Genomic DNA, 13870 nt, shown 5'->3' with positions numbered 1-13870 from the left:
GGCCCCGGATCCCTGGTTGAGAATTGCTGTGATAACTTATTACAAGCATAACAGGACCCTGATCTAGATCTGGAGATCCTGGGCACGACGGCAAAATAAAATAAAATAAATAAATAAAACGTCACTGGGTCTTTTTTATTCACTTGAAAAACCTTCAGCGTTAGAGGTTTATGAGTCCCATAGGGCTCTTCCAGCAATTACGTCTGGAATGATAATTGTTTGTCAAATAAAGCAAACACAGGAAAGGAAATTGTGAATCAACTCCCTCCTTGCAATCCTAGAAGGGGCTCTGCCTGCAGCACTTTGAGGTCATGCTCTCTCCCGTGCAGCTGTTTGCTCAGCTTGTAACTGAAACCTGTTCTGCGCTCAGAGAACCTACCGTGCTAGAGGGCTCGGCTGTCACGGCTTCTACAATGAAATCACATTCTTTATTAACGTTTTCACCAGTAGATGATGTGAACAATAATTAAGATCAAGCACGGACTTCGCTTGCGATGGTCCATCGGCTCCAAGAGATCCCTGCACATTGTTCCACAGAGCTCTTTGAAGCAGCGTCCTTCTCCTGTGTGTTTGTACAGTGCCTAGCACTATGGAGACCTGATCCTGGGGGAGGGCTTCTAGGAGCTACCATATAAATAATAATCATCATCCCTAGAACTGAGGAGGGAAGAGGGCCTCTTCCACCTTAGGATACCCACCCTTCCCTCTAAAAGGAAAAGAAAAGAAAATCTGAATAACAGGATCCTGCTCACATTGTACAATACCGAAGGAAAAACTCATCTTCCTCTCAAGAGGTTTTGGGTTGAGTTCCCACTTTCACCCCAGCTATGAACTCTCTGAAGCACACACGATAGCTCTTTGCTCACATGTTAAGCAGAGCCAGCATGCTGTACACAAAGGATAATAAAAGAAACTGGAAGGTCATTTTTCAAGAGCATACAGGCACTGATGGGACAGATCTACCTATATTTGGGAAATAAAAAGTTTGAGATTTCTCTCACTGGACTTGCCTTCCCGAGCCCAGATTTCTCTAGACAAAATGCAAAAAATTTCTCATCATATAGATTTAAATAAACTAAATATTTCTATAACCTATCTCTATCAAACCTGGATAATGACAGGACCCTGAGACCTATACTATTTGTGGCCTGCCCTGGCTGCCTGAGGCTGTGATATCCCGAATTTCTGAGTGGCAGCTGGTGGAGAGGAACACTGGAGAATGGCTCTATTTTCATTTCATGCTTGGAATCAGTGCTTCTGAATTCTACCTCCTTTTGGGATGGACATTCCAGTGTCAGCCAGTCTGGGTTCAGCAACAGCCTTCCTTGAAGTACTACTCTCAGGAGCGGTACTTCCTTAAGCAGCTGCATCCACGATAGAGGGCAAAACCAGGGTGGCAAGAATTTACTGCGGTAAATAGCTTAGTACATTTTAAAAAAGATTAGCCCCTTAGATGAATGAGAACAGAATCTGTATATTTACCCTAGCTAAGACAAAATGGCCTGGGTTAGTAGCAATTTTTCACGGCACAAGCGGAGAACCATCTAGGGGTCAAGAGGAAAATTCAACCCCCCCCCCCCACCCACACACACACACACAGCACAGAACTAGGCAATGGCACAACTACATGTTATTTTCATACCTAGAAGAGGGGCTTGGGTTAAGGAAGTTTGAGAAACACTGGTTTAAAAACTGCTATAAATCTTAAAAAGAACAAGAGTACTTGTGGCACCTTAGAGACTAACAAATTTATTAGAGCATAAGCTTTCGTGGACTACAGCCCACTTCTTCGGATGCATATAGAGTGGAATAAATATTGAGGATATATATATACACACATACAGAGAGCATGAACAGGTGGGAGTTGTCTTACCAACTCTGAGAGGCCAATTAAGTAAGAGAAAAAAAACCTTTTGAAGTGATAATCAAGATAGCCCAGTACAGACAGTTTGATAAGAAGTGTGAGAATACTTACAAGGGGAGATAGATTCAATGTTTGTAATGGCTCAGCCATTCCCAGTCCTTATTCAATCCTGAGTTGATTGTGTCTAGTTTGCATATCAATTCCAGCTCAGCAGTCTCTCCTTGGAGTCTGTTTTTGAAGTTTTTCTGTTGTAAGATAGCCACCCGCAGGTCTGACATTGAATGGCCAGACAGGTTAAAGTATAAATCTTAGTCTCCAATTGTCTCCACCAGGTGGCATCAGTTTAACAGGGTGACTATTTTCTAGGCTTGCCAGAACATCTTAAAAGTTCTATCATTACCCTGGCAAATTTCAAGCTGTTAGTGCATCATTAACTCCCTAGCAGATTAATCCACAGAGCTGAACTTTACACACGCATGCACTCTTCCCCCTCAGTGTCAATCGCTTCCCAGTTAAAATGTAAATTTATACGAGTCACCCAAGCAAACCGTTCAGGGCTAACAGTGTCACAGAGAAGGGGGACGGATGCTTTTAGCAATACAATACTGCAGCCGCTATGGATGTGCTTAAATCAAAACTTGGACCCAAATATTCTCCCAAATTTAGGTGGGTTCAGAATCCATACCCACGGCTGGCCCCTCTCGGATCCAAAAGCTTAGGCCAGGGCATTCAAATTTCATATCTGAATCTTGGGCCTGTCAATAACTTTTGCTAAACCTAAGTATAGCAGTCGCCCGTCTTCTGTTTTCCTGTTTCCAAAATATACAAGTAGCAGTTTTTGAGTTCAGACTGCTGCAAAGGGAGCGTCCCACATCTAGAGAGAAATCCCTTTGTCCCCAGTGAAAGGCACTGAAGCACTAATCTGTTTTGCTAATTAAAGACAGCCTCCTCAGAAAAATCTCCCCTCCATGGCTGCTGATGCCACATCATTCCTACAAAGAAAGGAAGCAATTATTATACAGCCGGAAGAATCACAAAGCTAGACTGACACTTAGCAGCCGTAATGGAAAATGAAATTTCACACACATGGCAGAAGGTGTTTAAAATGTGCTACAGAAATTATGCGGAGGTTCAGAAATTGAAGCTCCAAATCAGCTCCCCGTCAGGTACAGATGCAAAGACATTAAGAAAGACACCAAACATGGCACATTGAAAATCTATGGTATGCATCTGTATTGAATATTTCATTGTGTATCTTGTCTAGCAGAGCGCTCACCGAGAGATTAAAATCTTACCTCCCCTGCTCCGCAGCCAGCTTTAACATGGCCCAGCTTTCTTCATCACGCCAGTATAGGATTAAATAGTTATCCTTGTGCGCCTGAAGGTAATCTCCCCCCCTGCTCAAAGGAAGCGAGTCGCTTCCATTGAGCGGCAAGAGTCTCTGACGTTAAGCTGATATTTGGAAATCATGAATATCTTTTCAAATGACTTGGGAACGTGCTTCTCAACCTGTCAGTTCCCAGAGGTGTGGGTTGGAGGTAAATTTAGGTCGAAGGTGAGTAACACATCTTCTGGCAAAGTACTGTTTAGAAGTTTATTTGGAATTCTTTAGGAGAGGGCAGGGCGAGGGCTCAGGCATGAAGGAGCTCCGTTGCTAGGAGCCTGTCTTACCTTAAATACAAATGGGACAAAGGCCATAAGCATTCTGGAATTATCATCAGCCCGGCCTAATGCTGATGTGGTTTGATGCTGTCGTGGTTCGATGCAGTCAGAAAGCGTTTAGTGCAGATAGGGACGGGGATGTGAGAAACTGACACATTTCCATTAATGCATCAAAACCCAGCTCCGAAGTCCATTGAAGTCAAGTCCTAAAGGCCTATTGTATGGAAAGATACACCAGCTACAGAATGATTTCCTCACTATCAGAGCCAGCACTAGGCATAAGCAGATTGCTTAGGGCCCCGAGCAGCTCAAAGGGGCCCTGTAGCGGAGTGGTTACCCGCTCGTGCCCTGAGGGGCTAGAAACAGCCTAGGAGAGGGCTGTGGCTGTGGCAAGAAGCCTGGGCTGATTGGGGGAAAGTAGGCTCAGGTGGGGCCATGCCCCAATCAGGCCCAGCTGGCCCCTATAAAAGGCTGTGAGCTGGGAAAAGGCCTAGGGAGCCGGGGAGCTCCGGCCTAGGAAAGCCCCAGGCTGCAGGCCTGGTAAGGCCCATTAGGTATTGGGGTTGCAGGGGGCAGCCCATGGGTAGGTAGAGGCAGCAGATCCAAACCCCCTTTGCCTATGATGAGTGGCTCACACTGCAGTCTGCCCCAGTGAGTGGGGGGCTAGATGGGGACTGGCAGTAGCCGAACACTGAGGCGAAGTGGGGATTCCCCTGGGAGGGGGAGACCCTGAGGCTGTGAGGGGTTACTGCCAGAGGGGTAGCACCCCAGGTAAACGGGGCTCAGGGGTCCTGGGAGGGCCACAGGTAAGGCGGATCACCAACCTGCAGAGGGCGCTCCGGATGCTGGGAGAGCTAATTCCCTGAGGACGACTAGCAGGAGGTGCCGCGGTGGTGAGTCAAGCTCCTTACAGCCCCTGCTTTGCTTTTTATTATGTGTTGGGGGGCAGTTTCAAACAAATATTCCTGCTTAGGGCCCCCAAAGGGCTAGCACCACCTCTGACGTTAAGCAGATATTTGGAAATCAATATACCAGTGTGTGTTGGAACTGGGACTCCCACTGTTGAAACAGCAGTGCAGTAACTTCACCTTTATACCAAGGAGTTGAAGTCTGTCAGTCAAAAGTTAAACAACACCTGCACCAGTTTGGCTGCCAACAACTCTGCTATTCATTCCAAGGGGGAATGTCTTCAGTTAATTAAATACAATCCTATGCTGAATTGAATTGTGACTTTAAAAGGCAACACAAGGTTAAAGATTTAAGCAGAATTAAGGTTCTCAGCTCTTTAGCTCACCCTGCTGACAGCAGCACATAGATAAAAGTACAGATTAATGTGTATGACATATAACACTAAGCTCTGAGCCTAAACCTCCCAGTACACAGGTGAACCTGAGTGAGTTAAAGACGGGGGAGAGCTGATCCCGCAATCCTCACTTAGGCAAGACTCCTGTTCAAGTGGACAGGAGTTTTGTTTGACTCCACATGACATTCAGGCCAGGTCTACACTGTACATTTTTGCTGGCATAGCTATTTTGGTCAGGGGTGTGATGAGGTGGGATTTGTGACAGATACAGCTGTGCTAGCAATCACCTCCTGTAGAGGTAGAGGCAGTTCTATCAGTAAATCTGTGCTGTCATCAGGACAGCTTGTTTCGCTCGGGTGGCTGTAGGGCAGGGGTCTCAAACTCAAATGACCATGAGGGCCACATGAGGACTAGTACATTGGCCCAAGGGCCGCATTACTGACACCTCCCCACTCAGCCCCGCCCCCACTCCACCCCTTCCATGAGGCCCTGCCCCGCCTCTTCCCACCCCTTCTCTGCCCCCATTCCAACCCCTTCCCTGAAATCCCCACCCCAACTCTGCCCCCTCCTTGCCCCCAGGGGGTACAGGAGGGGTGTGGTGGGGGCTCAGGGCAGGGAGTTGGGGTGTGGAGTGCAGGAGGGGTGAGGGGTACAACAAGGGGTCAGGGTGCAGGGTGTGGCAGGGGGCTCAGGGCAGGGGGTTGGGGTGCAAGAGGGGTGCAGGGTGCAGCAGGGGGCTCAAGGCAGTGGGTTGGGGTGCAGGGTATGGCAGGGGGTTGGGGTGCAGGAGGGGTGCAGGGTATGGCAGGGGGTCAGAGTTTAGGGTGCGGCAGGGGGCTCAGGGCAGGGGGTTCGGCTGCAGGAGGGGTTCGAGGGGCAGGATCTGGCCCGGTGCGTACCGGGGGCAGGGCAGGCTCCCTGCCTGTCTGCCCTGCCCTGCCCCTGCAAGAGGCTGGAACATGGGGAAGGGGGGGCGGAGGGGCTGTGTGTTTCTGTTGCTTGAGGCAGCGCCCCCAGCAGCTCCCATTGGCCGCGGTTCCCCGTTCCCAGACAATTGGAGCTGCTGGGGGTGCTGCCTGAAGCAACAGCCACACACAGCCCCTCCACCCCCCCTTCCCTACGTTCCAGCCTCTTCCCGGAGCTGCGCAGGGCAGGCAGGGAGCATGCCCTGCTCCCGGTGCACGTCCGGCCGGAGCCGCTCTGGTAAACACTGGGAGAGGGCGGGGGGCTGCGAGGGGCTCGCGGGCTGCAGAAAATCACCCCGCGGGCCACGTGTTTGAGACCCCGGCTGTAGGGTACGCAAAAAAGGTGTACTGGCAAAAGCAGAGCTTCACCAGTAGAAGCTGCAGCCACACCAGCAGCGTTCTGCTGGTATAGACCAGGAAAGCCTAACCAGTAGAGACCTGGCCTCAGAGACTGAACTGCCATTTCACTCTAGGTGACCCCTTAGGATAAAACTGAGATACATTGGCCAGGCAGCATGAGAGAGCAGGTACTTACACTGCGTGTGCAGTACTTGTTCTATGAATAAACTCTGGAGACTCCGGGACTGACCATCCGCATCTCCTCCATGTAGGTTTTAAGCTTTTTGAGGCAGGGACCATCTTTTGTTATGTGTTTGTATCGTGCCTCGCACAATGGGGTCTCTGGGCGCTGCTGTGACACAACTAATAATTATTATTGCTCATTATCTCTTAGTGTCATAAAGCATCACTGAGGCTGTTTTTCAGTAGGTTTCAACTCTCAAATTGGCATTGGCAGCCACTATAAAAACGTTTGTAAGTCAGACAAGCATAACAGTTTATCATCTGTGAAACATTCTTAAAAAATAAATGAGCCCAGTCAGATTCTCTCAATGCATTTCCCCCTCCACCTCCCCACACTAGCAGTCGAGTGATACTGAAGAGACTCAGACAGGATTTTTGAAGAATATTTACAGTAGATGGCACTAAAATTCTTATGAGCCAATAGACTTGAGAACAACCCCCAGCCCTCTGATCTGCCAACAAGGGAGCCACAAGCTAAACAAGCTGGCTCAAAGACATCACACAAAGTTTGCTCATTTGCTGTTGCAAAATAATGAAAGCTGAAATTTAAAAGGTGCTGTTCAGGTGTAACCATAGTGAACGCTGGCATCTGAGGCCTTCCATCTAGCATGCTACTTTGAGAGGATAGCGCCTTTTAAATTAAATTAGCAGAAACATACAGATTCACACTTCCAGAGGCTGTGATCCCACTCCTGCTCTGACGGAGGGCTCCGGAGAGCCACCTAAAATATACTCTGATTGAATGAATCTAACTCAACTCTGAGACCTTTGCAATGTGGACAATAATCCTGTATTAACAAATCTCTTTCTTTCCCATGTATTTTACATGGCCATTCCCCTCTTTGTGTAGCTGATCAGCCCTTTCTCAAGTTATGCGGGCTCAGCCGTGCACTCCCTGCAGGGGACAGCAGATAGTGGTTTCCTCCGTCTATCTGTTGAACAGGATAGAAACTCTAGGGCAGTGGTTCCCAAACTTTAATAACCTGTGAACCCCTTTCACTAAAATGTTAAGTTTCGTGAACCCCCTCCTAAAAATGAATATTTCCAGGGATTTTCTCCCTTACCTCAGCATAAGTTATCAAAGCAGTGATCTTGGAAATATAAAATTTGTTTTTATTACATGCGATTTCTTAATTTTTATTTATCATTACATTATGAAAATGGCAACACTCTTCCAAGATGTCACTTTTGTAGCTTGTATCACTTTTGATTAAGCCTGTTATAAGACAAGGCTCCTATCAGAGGTGCCAGCAGAAAAAAGAGGTGTGGGGTCAAAGCTCCCGTGTACCCCGCGGCAGGGGGGCACTGCCGGAAAACAAGGGGAGGGACCCGCAAGGGGTGGAGGGCGCCGACGCGAGGGCAGCACGTGACCCTCGTCGCCCCCCTGTACTGGCGCCTCTGGCTCCTATGTTTCGTCAAGGAGTATCGGATGTGAAACAGCAGGAAGGTATTTAAGAAGCCAACTCAAAGAGTTCCTCCTACACAAGCATTCAGGTCTTGAGCAGTCCAGGCAAACAAACAACGCTTAAACTTGTTCTTCATAATAATTTAAAAACACTAGCAGCCTATTTAATTTCAAAAACAGCACCCAAAAAAATCCATCTCCCTTTCTATTTCATATAAGGAGTCTTGAAGTTTAAATCTCCTCAGTGTGATAGATATGCTTGCTTTGATCTGCATAGCTCTTGGAAGTCCCCAAGGCTCCAGGCTGCTGGCCCCGTGCTGCCCAGGGTCCCCTATGGACAGCTCTGTCCGCCATTAGGGAATTTTTTGCTGAGAACCCCTTGTAACATTTCGTGAACCCCAGTTTGGGAACCACTGCTCTATGGGTTACTCTACATTAAAGAAGGTCTCTGGTAGTGAAGAATGTAAAGAGTTCAGGGAATCCTGATCCTGCATTAGTCAGAGCGCTGCTGTGTGGCCACCAAGTTAGCCCATGTTTACACTACACTTATGTCCCTCAGGGGTGTGAAATCGCCCCCCACTCCAGCGACATAAGTTTTGCTGGCATAAGTGCCAGTGTGCACAGCGCTACATCGGCGGGAGAGCTCCTCCCACCAACATAGCGACCACTGCTCATTGGGGGCGGTTTAATTATGTCGACGGGAGAGCTCTCTCCCACCAGCATAGAACAGCTGCACAGGAGACCTTACAGCAGCACAGCTCCAGTGGTACAGCTGTGCTATAGTAAGGTCCGTAGCGTACACATAGCTTCACTTGTGGTCTGCTCTCTGCAGAGGGCTATGACGCCCACTTCCCCTTGTTGCACTCACAAGTAGCCTCCTATCACACTTGCCCTGGCGTGCAACAGCCTTGTACTCCCTGCTGTGCACCACCCACAGACTGGCAGGACAAGGTCCAAATCTGGAGCGAGCTGATCCGACTTAGACCAACGAAGCAGCACCACACCCTGTAAATGGCACAAACCCCAGCTTGGCATCAGTTAATGATTATTAATCACAACGTTAATTATTATTAACATCCAATTCAGCAGCATCCGTGGGGAGCTGCCGTTTTCACCTTCCCTCCCGCCCAGCTCACCTGAGTACTAAGTGCCCGTGTGCATGCCTCGCACAACTAAAAGTCCTCCAATAAACAAATCTAAGCAGCAAGCTCTACATCTCTTTGTACACGGTAATTGCCCAAGGCACCTCAAAACTGACAAAGCTCAGTGGGGGTTGCTCAGCCTGTGGGTTGCACTAACACATTGTCTCCTTCAGCCAGCTGGGGTGTTTACCAGTGCTGTCAGAGAGCACATTATTATCTCAAAGCCTCACGGTGTCAGCATATGCACTGCAATGGAACTCCCAGAAGTCATTAGGCCAGTGGTTGCCCTGGGAGAAAGGGAAATGTAGCACCACAATAGCCTACTGCTAATATCACAGGTCAGGTTGACAGGTGACAGCTGGGAAGAAAGTGGTCCTGCTGCCATTTCAGTAGGTTTATTACATCGGGGCAAAACAGGACAAAGTACTCAGATCGGCCAGAGAGAACAGAGTCAGAATAAAGAAGAGGGAGAAGATATTGGTATTTCTTAGTGCTCATCTCTTCTCCCCTCTTCTATATTGAATAGTGGAAGAGCACTGCTCGTCACTGTGCACAATCTGTATTCCAGACACACCTCTTCCCTACGAGACAGCAAGCCTTAGCAGCCAAGCCATCAGAGTGTTATTAAGATGACACTAAAAAAAGATGACACTGTTCACAGTGCAGAGGAGATGTTTATGAAGAATCATAATGCACACAGGAGTCTGGCAAGCCTTTTTAACAGAGCCATCTTGACCACAGATTCATCTCATCAGCCTATCCAACAAGGATAATATTTCCCTCTCCTTTTTTTTTTTTAGCCTGCGACCAAACACTCACTCACACTCTCTCTCTCTCTGTGTCACGAGTTCTGAACCTGCATGTTATTCATCACAGGGAACAATGTTTTATCCAACCTGGCCACACCCAATATCTCCACTCTGAATTATTACCCTAATGCAATTATTACCCTCTATTAATTGGCACCGAAGCATTGTCCATTCCACCACCCAGAAAAATGGTTAGAAGGGAATATGTAGTTTCCAAAGGGTTAACCTTTCACTGTTTGCTGCTTGCATTTTTTCCCAATCTCTTATCCTGGCAAAATTCCAATTTAGATCATTACAATCTATTTAGCTAAAAAATCTCCTGCTGTTTCAGCTGAATAGTATTTTTCTTTACTTCCTGACCTTAACTCTTATACAGTGGTACTGCGAGCTGCTAAACTCCCACCCCAGAGATGGCTGCCTTTCAGTGTTCGAGGAAGTAATTCAGATGGACAGGAGCTTCGCCAGAACGAGGACTGCACATTCATTGTAAAGTACTTTGGGATCCCTCTGGATGAAAGGGGCTGTGTACGGTCATCACTTGCAAATGATATAACATCCAGCGTTCTGAGCAGTGCTTATTCTGCCGACCTCTGCCTCTTCTCCCCCTCTTTTTTCTTATTTCTAATCTGCTCTCGCAAAGAGACTCCATTTTATTTTGGAGTCGTGGTTGTGTCCGTTTCTTCTGCAACACCTTGTGCCTAATATTTGTAGACAGCCATCTTTGTAAAGCTGTTTCCCCAGTGTGCACACACACTACACTGGATGTACTTTAAACACACCCAGTCTTCAAGATATGGGGAGAACCAGAAAGCTTGCAAAAAAAGATTTGCTCAGATTTGGAAACTTGAGACCCCTGATGCTAATGAATCTAAAGGACTGGATGTAACCTGCATGCCCTGTACTGAACATTCCCAACATACCTGGACACACTTTCTCTCTCTCTCCCTCCCTTCTTGCCCCCTAAATAATGTCAGTACTTCCATGATCCTGGGGGGTGGGGGGAATCCAAGTGAAGGTCTGCAAAAATGTGAAAATCCTATTTACTTTCTGTTTACACACAGGACTGTTGGTCTTTTTATGACCATGGCTTGATCAGTTTTCCTCTGCCTGCATTTTTGTAAGCAGGCTAGTGACTGAAACTTACAAGACATGGCCTCTGGAATGGTGGTCTAAGCACAAAGGGGTATACGAATGTTTAGCATATCTGGCATGTAAATACCTTGCAATGCCAACTACAACAGTGCCATGGGAACACCTGTTCTCTCTTTCAGGTGACATTGTAAATAAGAAGAAGGCAGCATTATCTCCCATAAATGTAAACAAACTTGTTTGTCTTAGCGATTGGCTGAACAAAAAGTAGGATTGAGTGGATTTGCCGGCTCTAAAGTTTTACATTGTTTTATTTTTGAGTGCAGTTATGTAAAAAAAAGTCTATATTTGTAAATTGCACTTTTAAGATAAGAGATTGTAATAAATACTTGTATGAGGTAAATTGAAAAATACTTTTTTTTAGTGTAAATATTTGTAATAAAAAATAAAATGAGCACTGTACACTATATTCTGTGTTGTAATTTAAATCAATATTTTAAAATAAAGAAAACATCCAAAATATTTAAATAAACGGTATTCTATTATTCACAGTGCAATTAAAACTGCTACTAGTTGCAATTATTTTTTTAATCGTTTGACAGCCCTAATGGAAATAGATCCTGCAGGGAGATCTTCAGAGTCAGGGCTCAGATTGTCAGTCCATTTGTTCATGTCTTAATCCACAGTGGTGGTGCCAGGACTGCTTGGTGCATTGAGCCTACTAAACAATTGAATAACAGGAGGGTTGCTGCAGTTCCCAGCTTCCTTTTTCTTATTTTGCACAAACTAATTTTCTGGAAAAACATGTAACTATGTGTATTACATCCTTTGATACAGTCTCTCATTTGAACCTTTCTTTGAAAGAATGTTGAGGGCTGAATTATAAACTCAAAATGAAAACAGTGGAATTCCAAATTCCCATCCTGCTTTATTGCAGAAGTTCTTTTAATATTTTTGGCCAAATTTTACTAAAGTGGGAGTTTTCATTGCATTGTTAGAGGATTAATATAATGGATGCAATGGCACAGCTTTTACTTAGTGTCACTATATTTATGCAGGTGTTCAATTGCAATTGACAACTCTGGCTGACTCTTAAAGATCTCAGATTAAAAGGAGTGGCCCAAGTCCTGGGGCATTTACCTACATAATCAGATCATGATTTTCTCTGCCTGACCTGCTGAAAAACTAGTTACTGGCTCCTCTGTTTTAATTAACTATTAGAGTCAACAGAAGTATAAAAGCTGAAGGTGACATATTCCTGGCAGATGGCGACTCCATTAACCTGCTCTTCTCTACATGCATGTAACGCTTATTGATATTGATGGGATATTCACTCACATAGTGAAGAATCTTGCAGCTGGGATACTATATACAAATCTGATAAGAGAAACTTGATTTAGAAATGGGGACAGTCTCCATAATTCTGGCCAGCCACATAGACTCATGACAAAACAACTTCTCTCTGCATACACACATCTGGAACGCTGATATTTTGCAACAGACAGGAACTGTAGGGTGGTGTCATCACAAACCAAGAATTCCAAATTTGTATTGTGTTCCCTCATTATCCATGGCTGGGGCATGTGCCCAAAGATACTAATTCTCCCCTGGTGCTGCTGAGACAAAACACACAAAACCTGACCTGGAGGAATGTCAGAACACCAAGAAGGTTTGTTCATAGAACAAGCTCTAGAAAAGAACCTGGTGTTTTTGCTCTACTGACTCTAGGACTTGTAAACCCCAACTGGAAGACTTTATGAACTGATTTGAACATCATATCCCAGCGTGCTTTTCCCAGCTCATGGCTATGCCATAGCAGTGCTGGTATCAGAACTCTAGGCATGAAATGAAAGAGCTAACGCCAGTTATTCAGGAAGTCTTAGCCTACAAGAATACCAGCAAGTGGGCTAATCCGATCTGACTCGGGAATCATGGCGGAAAATAGGACAGATATATGTATATAGTGTACTGCATAGTCCTTACAACCAGGAATCACTACGGAAAGAGAACCTCTAATCTAACATAAGTAAATTTCAATAGGAGTTCAAAGATGGATTTTTCTGGATGAGTTATTTTTATTATAGTTACAGCTGCTGTTTCTGGAGCCATTTTTAGGCAGGGTGTTTGAGCCTTGTTTCTGATCAAGTACTCAGCCAGGGGCACCCAGCACCACTCATACTGAGGGCTGCTTTTCTCTTCTGCTGACTCAAGAATGGGAATGGGCGAGCTACCACTTTTCTCAGCTTGACTTGCTGAAAAAGTACTAAAGGCACAATTCCAGCTTGCTTGCATAGAAGCTTTGCCTTTGTTTTAATCCTTTGGAGACAGATTTTCAAAAATCTTCCACAGTGAATTATCAGCACCATCATGTATGTCAAAATCTAATAAAATGTGAATGTTCCTGAGCAAACAAATTTACAGGCTTCAAGGAGTTGAGCTCGCAGTGGCTGAAAGAGACTATATATATTGTACGTTTTGGTCTTAAAGAGAAACATTAGTCATTACCTCCAGCTGGGCCTAAATAATTGACTCTACAAATCCAACAGCTTCAGAATAAGAAATTGCAAATAATAAGTTGCCTTATGTGATTGTAGCTCCAGGCTGTGGTACAGCAGAGAGAGTTGGCAGAAGGCCACCGAAGGCCCACTCTCACTCTGAAAACAGCAGGTCTCTGCCCTATGCACAGACCTCATGACCTGTCTTGCTTTCTCCTGCTGCAGAAGGTGAGATGGATCTTCTTCCCATAGGGCTGGTCTTCACTAGAAAATTAGGTCATGTTAACCAACACAATGTTACATATGACTTTACAGACAGGCAGGTGCAAGTCATATTTAACATCAGATGATTAACCCTATCGTTCCAGTGGTGTTTGCCCATGACCATTTAAACCTGAGGACCGTGCTACCTGCTAAATTGAGTTTAACATGGTGTTAGCGAATGAATCCTCAAGGTCGTGTATTAACAAAACCTAATTTTATAGTGAAGACAGGCCACTGAATGAAATTCATCCCTGTGCAGAAGAGATGTACAAGGCGTATGCACTGCTTAC

This window comes from Chrysemys picta, chromosome 2, assembly GCF_011386835.1.
Source record: "Chrysemys picta bellii isolate R12L10 chromosome 2, ASM1138683v2, whole genome shotgun sequence".
Taxonomy (NCBI): Eukaryota; Metazoa; Chordata; order Testudines; family Emydidae; genus Chrysemys; species Chrysemys picta.
This window is presented reverse-complemented; position numbering follows the sequence as displayed.